The sequence below is a fragment of the Cupressus sempervirens genome, chromosome 11, assembly GCF_028749045.1.
Source record: "Cupressus sempervirens isolate cs-2001-9-10 chromosome 11, ASM2874904v1, whole genome shotgun sequence".
In the NCBI taxonomy this organism is placed as follows: Eukaryota; Viridiplantae; Streptophyta; class Pinopsida; order Cupressales; family Cupressaceae; genus Cupressus; species Cupressus sempervirens.
The window spans coordinates 215,614,595-215,628,872 of record NC_143128.1 but is presented as its reverse complement, the minus strand read 5'-3'; positions in this window follow the sequence as shown (position 1 = coordinate 215,628,872).

The window sequence follows — 14,278 nt, the reverse complement described above, 5'->3', positions numbered from 1 at the left end:
TTTCTTCCTTCCTCTCTTCACTTCTTGAGGTAACTTGATTTCTAGTTCTATTCTGGCCTTTTCCTTTTCATATGTTCAAAAGTAAGCAGCCTTGGGGTCTACTGGCTCATTATAGAGATCCTCAATAATATCTTTGGTGTCATCAATATCAACCTCATAACTCAAAGGTTTTACCCATTCCACTCTTGGGCTAACTACTTGGATGTGAACCTTGTCATAGTCTACTAGAAAATAGATATCCTTCTCATAGTCTTCTATTAATTTCCTAGGAATCCTATATATGATCTACATTTTCTCCTCAAATGTTTCATAGTAGGAATCCATTATACCTTCAAAATGTTCTCCCATCTCTTCTATTAAATCACTAATTTGATATAATATGTGTGTATCTTTCTTCCATACCATGGTTCCTTTACATGGGAAAAAAATTTGTACATAGAAAAATAAATAGGTTAAAAGAGAACTAAACTTACACAGATTGTTCTTGGAGACTTGGATACTCTATATGTTTTTTCCCAATTGACTCAACATTAGCTCAAAATGGTTAAAAGATAAATTGTTTTTCACCACCTTCGGTACAAGGAATGTTGTTTAGTCTGCTCGAGCTATAGATATATCTTATGTGCAATAATATGTATTCCAAACTTGATTTCCATGTTTTTCATACCATTAAGCTTCATTCCTCTGCCATCCCACTCAGCAAGAGTTCTCTTCCCTAGTTAAAATTGACCTAGGATTTTCATGTTTTTTTGCCTTGCTTAACTTGAATAATTTTTTTTGCAATTGAAAGAAGAATTTAAAGAAATTATTTAAAAGTATGGTTTTATGTTTAGAAAGAATTTGATGGAATGTGAATCAATAGCAAGTTTTGGTTTTATCTCACATTTCACAAAACTATTTATTTGTAAATTTAAAATGTATTCTAATATTTAAAATTTTAAAATAAATACTATAAAACTATTTGCTTTTGGTTTTGCAAAGAAGATAGGATAAATTGTTACAATATCTTAATTGATGGTTGTGTCCATTGTACGATGGTACACTTTCCTTAGAATTAAATATTACTACAAAAATACCATTTTTCTTATCTAATAGGACAAAATCTTCCATATCTAATCAATTTTCTTCTATCTAGTTTGAAATTAATCTAAATGAGATAGAAATATTATTGAACTTATAGATTAATTATATCCACCTTAGGTAACTAATCTAAGATAGTAGCATTGCCTTTGAAAATGCAATGCTTGATTGAGCCAATTTTGAGCTATTTATCATCATTTGGGTTTGGTCTAAAATGTTTCTCTTGTTGCTTCCAATTTCATGTTTAGTCTCTCCTTGTCTACTACCTTATCAACCAAGAACTCTAATTTTGAGTTACTATCATATTGAGTTGAAGATTACAAGTAATCTAAATTTAAGTATGGATTCATTTTTTTTTTTCCAAACAACGAGAGCTAAAATATCTTGATTGAAAAGTGTATGCATTTTATGATGGTACACTTCCCTTCATTAATATTCAATATTACTAGAAAAATACTATTTTCCTTATCTATCAGGATAAAATTTTCCATATCTAACTAGTTTTCTTCTATGTAGTTTGAAATTTGACTAAATGAGATAGAAATATTATAGAACTTATACTTTAAATTATTTCTAGCTTAGGTAACTAATCTAAGATTGTAGGATCACGTCTAAAAATGTAATGGTTGATTGGATTAATTTTGACCTATTCATTATCATTTGGGTTTGGTGTAAAGTTTTTCCCTTGTTGCCTTCAATTTTGTCTTTAGTCTCTCCTTTCCTACCACCCTATAAGTTTGGCTTGAAGGTTTACTCTATTTCCATCATCTTCATTTATTCCCAAACTCATTTTTATGGGTAAAAGTACAAAGTTGTGTCACCTTTTAGGCTGACTTATCAGAATAACTAAATTTGAGTATTTCTATCTAAAAATTAATTTTGTTAAAACATATGATCTAGATAAATTTATCCTAGCTAAGTTATATATGGTCTCACACTTTTCCAATTGGAAATGGCTAATAAATATATGTTTTTATCCTAGTATGTATCCAATTACTAAAGAAAAAAAATTATTTTAGAAAAGTGGTGTTTCAATAATTCTTACTATTTTTATTATTTTTTTAATAACATATAAACACTATTTTATAGAGCTCAAGGTCAAGAATATTCTCATATAGAGTTTATAATTTTTTAATTAGATATAGTATATAATTAAAAAATTCTACAAGTACGTATTTTAACATTAGAAAAGATGTCATTTTTGAGAAAGAAAAATATATTAAATCATATTAAAAATATCTAAAAATTATATGACGTTCTAGAGGAGAGAGTCCTCTTCTAGAATGTATAATTTTTCTCTTGGTTAGAATATATTTGCTTTGAGAAATGTGGTGGGAGATGAAAACTATCAATTTTTGGTGAGTTGAAACTTGAATCATTATAAAAGAGAAAATATAGGTCTAAAGCTGATTTTTATTTTTGATTGTTCTAGCTATATATGTTATTTATAACATAGTCTGATATCAAAAGGAAAAATATTTATTTCCCTACAACTTTGTGGTGGGAACTAGACCCCCAATTTCCAGTAGCTAAAAAAATGTCGTTAAAAATTAGAAAAATATTTTAAATCTTATTCCAAATAATTATTAAATATTATAATACTAAACTTCATCCATTTCTACACATTTCATTAGTTTACTTCATTTTCAAATTCAAAATAATAATACCAATTTTATGTTATTGAAGGTGAACATTGATACTTTTGTTAGCCTTTTCCTTTACAAAAGAGTGACACAAGTTTGTGCTTTCACCCTTATAAGAAAAATTATCAACTCCTATCGAGGCATGTTCTTCTTACCTTCTATCTATTTCTCCTTACCCATCTTTGCAACCCAACATTCCTCCTATCTTGAACAACTTTCATATTATTATTATCTAAAATTTAATGAGAAATATATTACCATTCTCCTTCTTTTTTACTAGAACCTTCTATTAGCCTCAATCCATTTATTAGGTTTTCCATTTGAGTTTTATCCTTGTTGATTGCTTCATCCTTTTTTAAAAATAGTTTCAATTCAATATTGTAGATTTTTTTGAATAATATGACAATTGTGCTTTCTTTTGAAGCAAGGGATTAAATGAAGCTTCATGTTTAGAAATCATGAAAAATGAGAAAGTTATCAAGGAAGGATATTGTCTATGTTCCCTATCCTTGTTCAATTTTTTTTTGATCTTGAAGTTTTCTTATCAAATTTGTGTCCCCCAAATCTACTCGTATCCTCTTCTCATATTTATCAGACATTCCTTGCATCCTAGCATCAAATCAAAGTGAATATGGTTATTTTGTCAAATTTCTCATATTTTGAAAATTATTTGAGTATCTTGCCTCTCCTCTTATCCATCTATCTTTGAGCTATAGAAATATGCAAGCAATAAGAATATCTCATAATTATTTGCATAGTTTAGACAAGTTTTGTTTGAAAATAGTTGTCTATTGTATTCACCATCTCTCATGATCCAATTATTTGGTTTTTGTGCGGATTTTTGTACACTTCTTGATTTAAATAATTTATTCTTCTATTGCCCTTCTTGTTCCTTCAATTGCTTGCATTGTTTTAATCATACAAAATCCCTCATAGATTGTATCCACCATTTTCTACTAGTTATCACCATTGCTTTGTCGGGAAAAATGGCATACTTTTCTATGATTGCAGCACTAGTCCATAACGGTTGACGGTTTCAACGTCCCCACTGTCATCGACAATAAATCCCAATTCGGACGGTAGACACTTCCGCAGTCGACGATTAAAGTCAAAGAAAACAAATAAAAGTATTATGACCCATAATTTACGACATATTACCGACTTTAAATTATTCTCGACATCTTTGGCAATGGGTCTTACATTTTTGGTCATTGATCTTTACTCACATTTATATCTGTCATGACTTTAAATTATTCTCGACGTAAACTTACCGCATCTTTGGTAATGGGTCTTACATTTTTGGTCATTGATCTTCACTCACATTTATATCTCAGTCATGACTTTTGGCATTGACCCATAGTCTCTTCACCACACTCTTAATCATGATTTTTGGCATTGACCCATAAGTCAGCGACCTTACATTGAAAATTTGAATAAAAAGTTAAAACTTAAAATAGATGTGTGCGAGAAATTCCATAGTTAAGTCAAGTCAATTGTATTTACTTGAGGATGCTGGTTACGGTGCAACTTATTTGCATCGGGCTGGTCAGTGAATTTACATTCCATTCTGTGGCATACATAGCCATTATAAATGCATTGTACAATTAGAGTGAAAACCACAATGTGACAAAGATGCTCAAAAGTATGTGTACTCTTCTAAAATATGCTCTATTAGAAGACTACTCGGCTAAGGGTTACAAAAGTACTATTACATGCTACTAGCTCAAGGAATTTTCTTGGAGACCTGTCCAAGTCTTATACCTTATTAGGCATGACCTTGTTAGAGGATTTTGAACACTCTTTTGAGATTATCACCTAGTTAGAAGATTTTGAAAAGACTTTTAGGGTCATGTGATTAAGGGATTTCTCCACTACAATGGTTATAGAGTCATATATAAGAAATGATTTGTATCTCATACTATCTCTAATAATCATATCTAATAAAGATCCTTAAGACATCAACATACCATTCTTGATCCTCTATTCTAATCAAATTTAACTTTATGTCTTCCTCTATGATCACAACCTTTGCCAACAATCTTCTCTACCACAATATTTGATCATGATAACAAAATTTTTCATTTTCCTTTCTTAGGTAGAATCAATTCAATCAAAGACCCTAAATCTAAGTCGAATGATCCAGACTAACGATAAAAACTCTAACCATATATATTCTCTTTTTCTCAGAACTCATCGACCTTAAATTCAATCCTATCTTTGAAATTATTTCCAACTCCATAAACCATTTTGACCTTGTAAAACCTCTTGAATAATATTCCTCAAATATATTACCTTGATCTTTGTGTCATTGCCTCTTTCCTTAAGTCATGCTCTACCATTCTAGTTTTTCAATACAAATCAAAATTTCCAATACTAATTCAAAAAGTATGATCACATTACGAATCTTTGCTAACTTTTCTTCATCATTGATAAGAAATCATTTTTTCCTATTTAACTATGATTCCTTTGTACTAATATGATTTTACTTTCTAATTTACTCATAAGGCTTCTCTTTCTAGTTCACTGATAAGATTTATTTTTACTAATAAGGCCTTCTTTTACCTATCAACTATTTTGTTTACCTATTTGACTTTTCCTAGTTTCATTTCTTTTAACTAATCAAATGATATTTACCGATGTGTTTATTATAGGGTGTTATCCTAACCACATCACCTTAACATCTTCATGAATTGTATCCAATGATGAACATGAATACCAATCAAATAATTCAACTATGCATTATTAACTATCTCAAATATTTTATAAAATTAGCAAAGCCATATCTGGTCAATAGAAAACATAGAAATATGGAAAGTAATGGAACCATGAAGGGTGGGAGAGGTTGAGGAAGCTTGGATTTGAATTCTAGGGCTCGCAACAAGTGCTTTTGTAGGCAATTTTGTATTTTAGAGTTGTAGGAGAGCAATGCAAAGGAAGATGATGATGATGATGATGATGATGGGGAGGATGGCTTTGGGATCCTTCCCCATTTTGTGTTTATGGGAAATTTTGGTGTGTGTGGTTGCAAGGTGTCTGTAGTTGGATCTTCCCTCAGCATGGCATTGACTTTGTTTTCTATACTACATTTTTGGCCAAATCTTTCTTTGGAAATGGCTGTTAGTTTTTATGTTCTTCCTTTTCCATGGACACTTTGGCACCATTCTAGTTAAGATTTATAGATTTCTTGGATTGGATTGTGAGGTGTACTCCTATGCTAGTTGGCTTTCTTGTTCATTCTATCTTATCCTTGGTGAGAGTTTTGCATTTTTTTTTGGGACTTCCCTATTCCCATTCTTTTGCCTCTACGATTTTTCTAGATTTTTTAAAGAGGTGAGTGGTTGTCTCTTTCCTGTATCCTATTTGAATCCTTTTGAGGTGCGGTCTTCCACTACTAAGATGGGTCTTTTCTATTTTATTTTTGGTTGGATTAGGTTCTTGGGATGCCTATTGATTTATTTTTCATTTCATAATGAGGTGGATTTTTTCTATGTGGAAGAGCTTGAGGTTTGTTCTTTAAGAGTTATGCTCATCCCTAACTATTGGTGGAAGGGAAGTATGCAATATTTTCTTCCATTAAAGAGTTTTTTTTCTCACTTAAAATATGGTATAGTATGGTTTCTTCCTATTGAGTGAGTTTTGGGGCCCTTTTGTTTGCTATTAGAGTTCATCAATGTTGATTTGGGCAGGTTTCTTCCTAATGTCAAGGTGGATTTGATCTCTACTAAGGGGATATCTCATTTTTTAGATTAGTGGTAGCTGATAGAATCACTTTCCATAGTCTCATCTATGCAATTTCCTATGGACGTGGAAATTCCTATTGAGGAGGAGGCTTGGTCCTAGTCTTTTCAAGCATGATGAGGGTGTTGGTGGTATTATTTGCCTTTGGGCCTCTTGGCATTTTGGTGGATCTTAACAAGAAGTTACTTTCTTTAGCCCTTCTCTTCACTACAACTATGGGTTGGTTACTGTATTGGGGAGGAGTTCCTTAGTTGTTGTGGGTTTCTCTAGGTGGGTACTATTGATTCAATTACTAATCCTTAGGTGTAGCCACTTATTTTTTAGCTAGTTAGTGTAAGTTTTGTATAGATCCTTCTATTATGTATCCTGATTAGAAGGAATTTTATTTCTTTCATGGGCCCCTTTAGAAGGTTGGAATTTTTTGATATCAATAGCAAGTAGATTTTGGGATTTTCCAATCCCTTGGTAGAAATCAAGTATGCTTATGGCACATGTTTGAGGGATTTCACCAATTTGGTTAGTTGGCTCAGAGAGCCTTGTACTCTTTGTAATATTTTTTTAGAGAGGCTCGAAACCCAAATGGTCTCTAGTCTATAGGGGTAGGTTATGTGTTAAGCCAATCAAGTGTATTGGCTTTTCCTAGGGAGATTGATTTTTAAGTTGGTCAAGATCTTTTAGGCTATAGTTCACTTGTCTATCTTGAGATTCTTACCTTTATTTTGTATTTTTTTTAGCAACATTCCAATTTGATGTGATTCTAGATCCTTGGTGAAATCCACTTTTACCTTAATCCAAAAAATATCTCAATTATTACTTAGTTTAATTCATGTCTTCATAACTTAGTAATTTTTTTTGCATAAATGGTTGTTATCAAAGATTTAGCATCTATTCTCTTTTGGAAGTACTATTGGGAAACAAGATACTAAGAGGGGGAAGGAGTGAATCTGGATCTATAAAAAATTTCACTATTAAAAATATATATTAGATTAACATTTTTCAATCCTAATCTATCTCATATCTTAGATCTCATATCATATCATATAATCATAAACTATAATGCTGAAATGAAATCTATCTAAGCATAACATCCATGAAAACATAAACACATAACACAAAGATTTTGGTAACCCAAAAACCCTCCAAGGTGAAGCTAGAATTGAGGTGGGGATGAAACCCATAAATTGTTACTGCTGCAACAAAAAGGTTTTCTTGTTAGAGTTACAATTTGATAACTTATGATGAACTACCCTATGAGGGATCTACTTAGTTTAAATATTTACAAGACTGTTAGGTCTCACCTTGATTAATGTATTTTACACTTACAATGAAGTATGGACTTTGTTAGAAGATTTAAACAACGTTTGCTAAAACCACTCTATTAAGAGATCTTCCCTAATTCACCTATTAAAGTGCTTCAATGCTTGATCATTTAGTTTTCTCTAAAAATCATTTATGGAACTCCTATCTCCAATGTCTCAAACTAATCTCTTTATCTAATATGCTCTGTTTTGTCCTTGACTGCTAGGTTTCTCTATATAATCTTCTTATCTGACTTAGCCTAGCTCAAGGAATTTCCCTAGAGACCTGTCCATGTCTTATACCCCATTAGCTCTAACCTTGTTAGAATATTTTGAACACTCTTTTGAGATTATCACCTAGTTAGAAGATTTTTAAAAGGCTTTCTAGGGTCACGTGATTAAGGGATTTCTCCACTACAATGGTTATAGAGTCATATATAAGCAATAATCTATAGCTCATACTGCCTCATATCTTAGATCTCATATCATATAATCATAAATTGTAATGCTAAAATGAAATCTATCTAAGCATAACATCCATCAAAACATAAACACATAACACAAAGATTTTGGTAACCTAGAAACCCTCGAAGGTGAAGTTAGAATTGGGATGGGGATGAAACCAATAAATCATTAATGCCGCAACAACAAAGTTCACCTGTTAGGGCTACAATTTGACCACTTTTGATGATCTACCCTATGAGGAGTCTGTTCGATTAAAATATTTACAAGACTGTTAGGTGTCACCCTTATTAAAGGATTTTACACTTACAATGAAGTATGGACTCTATTAGGAGATTTAAATAAGGTTTTCTAAAACCACTCTATTAAGAGATTTTCCTTTACTCACTTGTTAAAATGTCTCAATACTTGAACCTTCAATTTTCTCTAAAAGTCTTTTATGAAACTCCTCTCTTCAATTTCTAAAACTGACCTCCTTATCTTATATGCTATATTTTTTCCTTCACTGCTAGGTTTGTTTGTTTGATCTTCTTATCAGACTTAGTCTTCCTTGATCTATTATAATCTTGTTCACTCCTTCACAATTTCATCTCACTTCCATTCATATCATTTGTATTTTAGGCTTATAACCCTTAATAAATAGATAATTATGGAAAATTCTAGATCTTAATCATTGATTTGTATTTCATCCTTTTTCTATTTTACACTTTTGATTTTTTGATTGGTTAATATGCTTTTATTGGGATTAATGCATTATTCCAAAATGCATAATTTCCTCCTTTTTGTCTCTACAATATTTAAATGTTGTATAGAAGTTAGCCAAAATCATTTACATAAGTGTTTGTGCCATTACAAATACATATGTCAAAATTGGTTTACTTGGCAATTGAATTTTTTGACACTCGGTCATAACTATCATTCATGTTGTCTCTCAACTTCTATAGGCTTGATATATAATGAGTCATTTGGAAATAATTAAATTTAGATTTCTTGGTCTCCATCTCTATTGTGTGCTTGACAACCTTTGACTTGTTTGACATGTAATGAAATATAAACGTGTCCTTTGAATCTTAGCCTGCTTGGTATGGCTTGGTCTTAATGACAACCAATCAATGTTTCCTTTGAAATGATTAAGTGTCGGTGTAGTGCCTACCCTCATTCACATCTTTTCTAGACATTGTTGTTATTATCAAACTGTGATAGACTAGTCTTATGTTGATGGATTAGTGGTATTGACACTATCAGACATTATGTTATGGATTCAGTGGTTATATGATGAGATCATTTAGATTTTACATTTTATGCATACATGATGATCATTATACTGTTTTCAGTTATTATTGATAATTAGATGGATGGTTTATTATCTTATGTGTTTTATTATGGATACTTACCCCATACTTGCATGTGTATGGTGTGCGTGTTTTCTTATTGTATGGCATTTCTGACGTGGTTAAGGAAGGGAGTCGTAGTCACTTGCTTAGTCGGGATCTACACTATGCACCACTTCCTGGCATTGTCTGTTTAGCTTAGCATTATATACATTGTATATACATGCATGGTTTTTCTACAGATTGTAGCTACCAGGTATTGACTTCCCTGAATTGCCAGGATGAGCGTACCCTATTATACTATCTCAATGATAAGAGAAGGGAGATAGATTCTCAAGTCCAAATCCCAAATCTGTAAGCCAATTGTCCTAGTGAGGTAGGACAAGTATCTGGATATTTTACCTGCCGAATGTGTTGGATGACAGAATTCGTGATTTTTAACCCTTTAGATTGATTTTGAGTGATTTGCTCTATGATGGGTTTTCATATTTTATCTTGGAGGTCTATGGTGAATTTTCTATTAATTAAGTCTTAATAAATAGATTTAATTAATAAATTAATTATTTGAGAAGATTAATATAAAATATCATGTTATTTGATATTTTGATTGTAATTAATTAAATGTGAATTATTGAGAAAAAATGAATTAAATAAAAGAAAATTAGAAATTAAAATTAATAATAATAAAATAACAATAAAGTAATAAATAAATAATAATAAAAGTTACAAAAATTAAAATGAAAGTTATAAATATTTAAATAGAAATTATATAAAAAGTGAATTGGAGTTATAAGCTTGCATGGGAGTTAGTGCACTTCTCTATTTCTCAAGTGTCAACAACACGGGGGTTAGTGCATCAATTAAGCACATGGTGTCTACAACCCTAAGGCTCATCTTGAAGGTTGGAAAAGACCCATGCTTAGTTGGTGACACCTTCCAGCTGTTTCTAGAAGCATTCTAGATGTTTCTTGAAAGCTCTTTATATTCAGACATTCATAGAAGAATAGACATAGCGTTTGGAGTGCAATTGGAGCATTGGAGGACTCAAGAATTCTGAAGAAGGGAGAAGCTTGCTCTGTAGATTTTCTGAGGAAGAGCGATTTAGCATAAGAATCTGGGTAGATTCTTGTGATTTTACTTATGCTATTTTTTCATCATGCATTCCCTTTCTTCTTCATTTCTTCCATATGTCTTCTAAGAAGTTTCATATTTATATATGTGGGTAGATTAATTTAATTGGAGAAATTTATATGCATTCTATATTGCAAATATCTTATTCTTAATTATATATATAATCTTTGTGAAAAACATACATGGTTATATATTTAGATGTGCACACATATACATATATATAAATATATATTTATATATATGCATATGTATACATTTATTATGAATCTATTATAAAATTTGAATATATATATATACATACATACATATATATATATACATATATATATATATATATATATGTGTGTGTGTGTGTGTGTGTGTGTGTGTGTGTGTGTGTGTATGCCTATGTATATTTATATATAATGCACCGAATTGAGCGATTAATAAAATCGCAGTGAAAATTTATCAATTCGCATCGTGATTTATATCGCATGGAAAAAAGTTTATATATAATATGCTGTGGGCACGTTTTGTACTCCGTGCCGGCAGAAGGTAGAGGCCTGCCATCGCAGGTTTGCAGCGACAGGGGTACCACGTAGCTGCTGTTAGTGCAGTGCCTGCGACCGTTAGTACTGCGTACCACAGCATAAGTTTGGGGGTGGGGGTTTAATTGTTGTTAATGATATGAAAAAAAGATAAAAATAATGTTTACATACAATTCGATTCTAATATGGTGTAAATCAAAATTTTTAATTCAATTTAATAAAAATGTAATACATATGTATGTATGTATATATATATATATATATATATATATATGTATGTATGTATGTATGTATGTATGTATGTATGTATGTATGTATGTATGTAAATATGTTATTTGTAAATTTAAGTTATTATTTGATCAATGTCTTATATTGATGGTTTATTTTCATAAGGTGACTCTTTAATAATTTTCAACTATTTAATAATTTAAATGCTTTCAATTATTAATAAGGAATTGATAGTTGGGTGGGGGATGTATCAAACAAATGTTATTGATTGGAAATTTTTTTTTTTGTTCTAATAAGGAAAACTTTCATTCAAAACCATATATGCATTCCTCCATTCATTCTTCAGATTTGGAAACATAAACTGAGATCTCTACATTTAAACTCAAGTTGTAAAACCAAAACATGTGTCTACATTGTGTATTCTTTATGCTATTGTTTTGGGTTTTGGGTTGACTAGGGTTGACCAGTATCGGATGTCTACCAGAGGCTTGGGGGTTATGTGATTGTGGTGACATGATGATGTTTTAATCTCGATCATTTTAAACCCAACCATGGTTATGTGATGGAATGCTCTATCTATTGGTTGTGATTACTGATTGTTATAGTTGAGATTCTTATGTATGAGAGACTTGACTTAACCATTATTTTTGATCATCGATCAGTTATCCTTGGTTATTTTTCTAGTCGCCATGATGGGACTGTTATGTGGATTTATTTTGATGATGTCATGATGTGACATGTTTGACTCAACCATTTTTGGAGTCTTCAATCAATTTGATTGAGATATATATTTTTTGGTTATTGAGAACCATTGGATATTTGATTACCAGTGATACTTTAGTTTCCAATAGAGGGTTGTTGTGTTCATGATTTTCTATGGATGTTTCTCATGGAGATTTGATGCTTTTATGCATATTTGATGATTTTATGGATTATCCTTTTGCGATTTTTAGATTTTTGAGTCCATGAGCATTAGGGTAGGATATCTGCATGTAGTGACGGGAAGTGGCTTGCAATGGGGGCTGGGGCCTTAAGAGGCTGCCAGGGTAACTCATTGTAAGTTGGATTAATAAGTGATAACATTCACACCTAATACTAATAGAATGAACCTAAAAAGATAAGTGTTTTGTTCTCGCCCATGCCTTGAGCGCTTGTACAGGCTAGGATGGGAGTAGTGAGACACATGGTTTCGACCTTGCATTCTGTAGTATGTCTTGTCAGTATGAGAGGATACTAGTGGCCGCATGAAATCAGTATGGACCCGTGGAGTTTAGCTAACTGCCAAGGTAACTTGTGCGTGATAATTGTGATGACACTTTCTAACTTGCATAGTAGGTTCGTACATGTCATTTTGTGCCTCTCGATATTAGATGTCAAATTTTGTGTTTGGAACCTCTGAGTTAGTATACTTTTAGGATTCCTGAACTTATAGATATATGTACTATTTGATTTTGATAGCTTGCTTGGGACTTGAGATGATCTCCTTAAGCACGATGGGAGTGGACCACTTAGGTACCACGCGGTCGGGTGGTAGTGTATTTTCCACTCTTATCATTTTGAGATTCATTGAGACATCGTGGCTGATGCGTCCTTCATGATGGTGGATATGTATGCTTTTCCATTGATTATTTGCATATGTTAGATGATGTTATCTTATGCTTTTATTTGCATGTTAGATTACTTTCTACATATGATGTTGTACTTATTAGGAGTGACATTCCTATTATGTAATAGCGATGATCTCTTCGATGATTTGGAATGTTACGCACGGAGGGATGGCTAGGATCCACGATGGTCTAATGATGCTATTGACGGTTGGGAGGAACCGTGCACTTAGTTTATTATGTTTGATCTTTATGATGGATGTATATTATTTTTTATCATGTTTATATCATGTGACTATCTCTACTTTGATGTATTATGGATTAGAATAGGAAGATGTACCTTATTCTATGTATGTATATTATTTCAAGCTTGTCATACCCTGTGACATGTATAGTGGATGATTGAGTATCCAAAATGTAATGTATAAACATTGGGCTTATTATTATCTCATGTGGATGTTTTAGTAGCTGGATTCATGTATGTAATTCAACATTAAGGGATCTTAAAGAATGTAATTTGTTCTTTATGTTATGTTTACTTTCAGATGGACATTGATATTGCTTCTATTATTGTGCATAAGTTATATGTGATGTATACTTCTATGAAAAGAAAAAATGCTACTAAGCTTAGTGAAATTCTAGGTTAATTCTTTGGATCCCTTGGCGGGGCATTACATTTGGTATCAGAGCCTAGTTCTACATTAGGAGCTGTAGGTATTCTAAAACAGCTAGAACTTTGAACTATTAAGTGTAATTTTGAAACTTGATCTAGGTGAATTGAAACACAGGACTCAAACTGTTACTTGCATATTTTTCATACTTCAACACTTAGTTTCAAAACTGGAAATTTTCCTTAAACTTAAACATAGAACTGAACTTAGTACCTTTTACTATTGTAGGATGGTATCTGGGACTAGGTCTTCTATTAGAGGCTGTGGTAGAGGCCGTGGTAGAGGATGTGGATGTGGCAAAACTATCAGTGTTCATGGGTCTGCCCATGAGGGATCGACTCATGTAGAGAGCAGGGAAGAGCACTGTAGTAGGCAGCAGGAAGAGAGCCGTAGAGAGGACCAAGCTGAGTCTGAAGAGGTCAGTTTGAGACAAATGATGCAGACTATTCTAGAACATTTACCTCCTATTCAAGAACAGCCTAAAGTGCATTAGACAGAACAAGAGCATAGACCCAGATCTAGAAGTCCTCGTAAGGATCATCAGAGGTCCATTGTGTCCACTTAG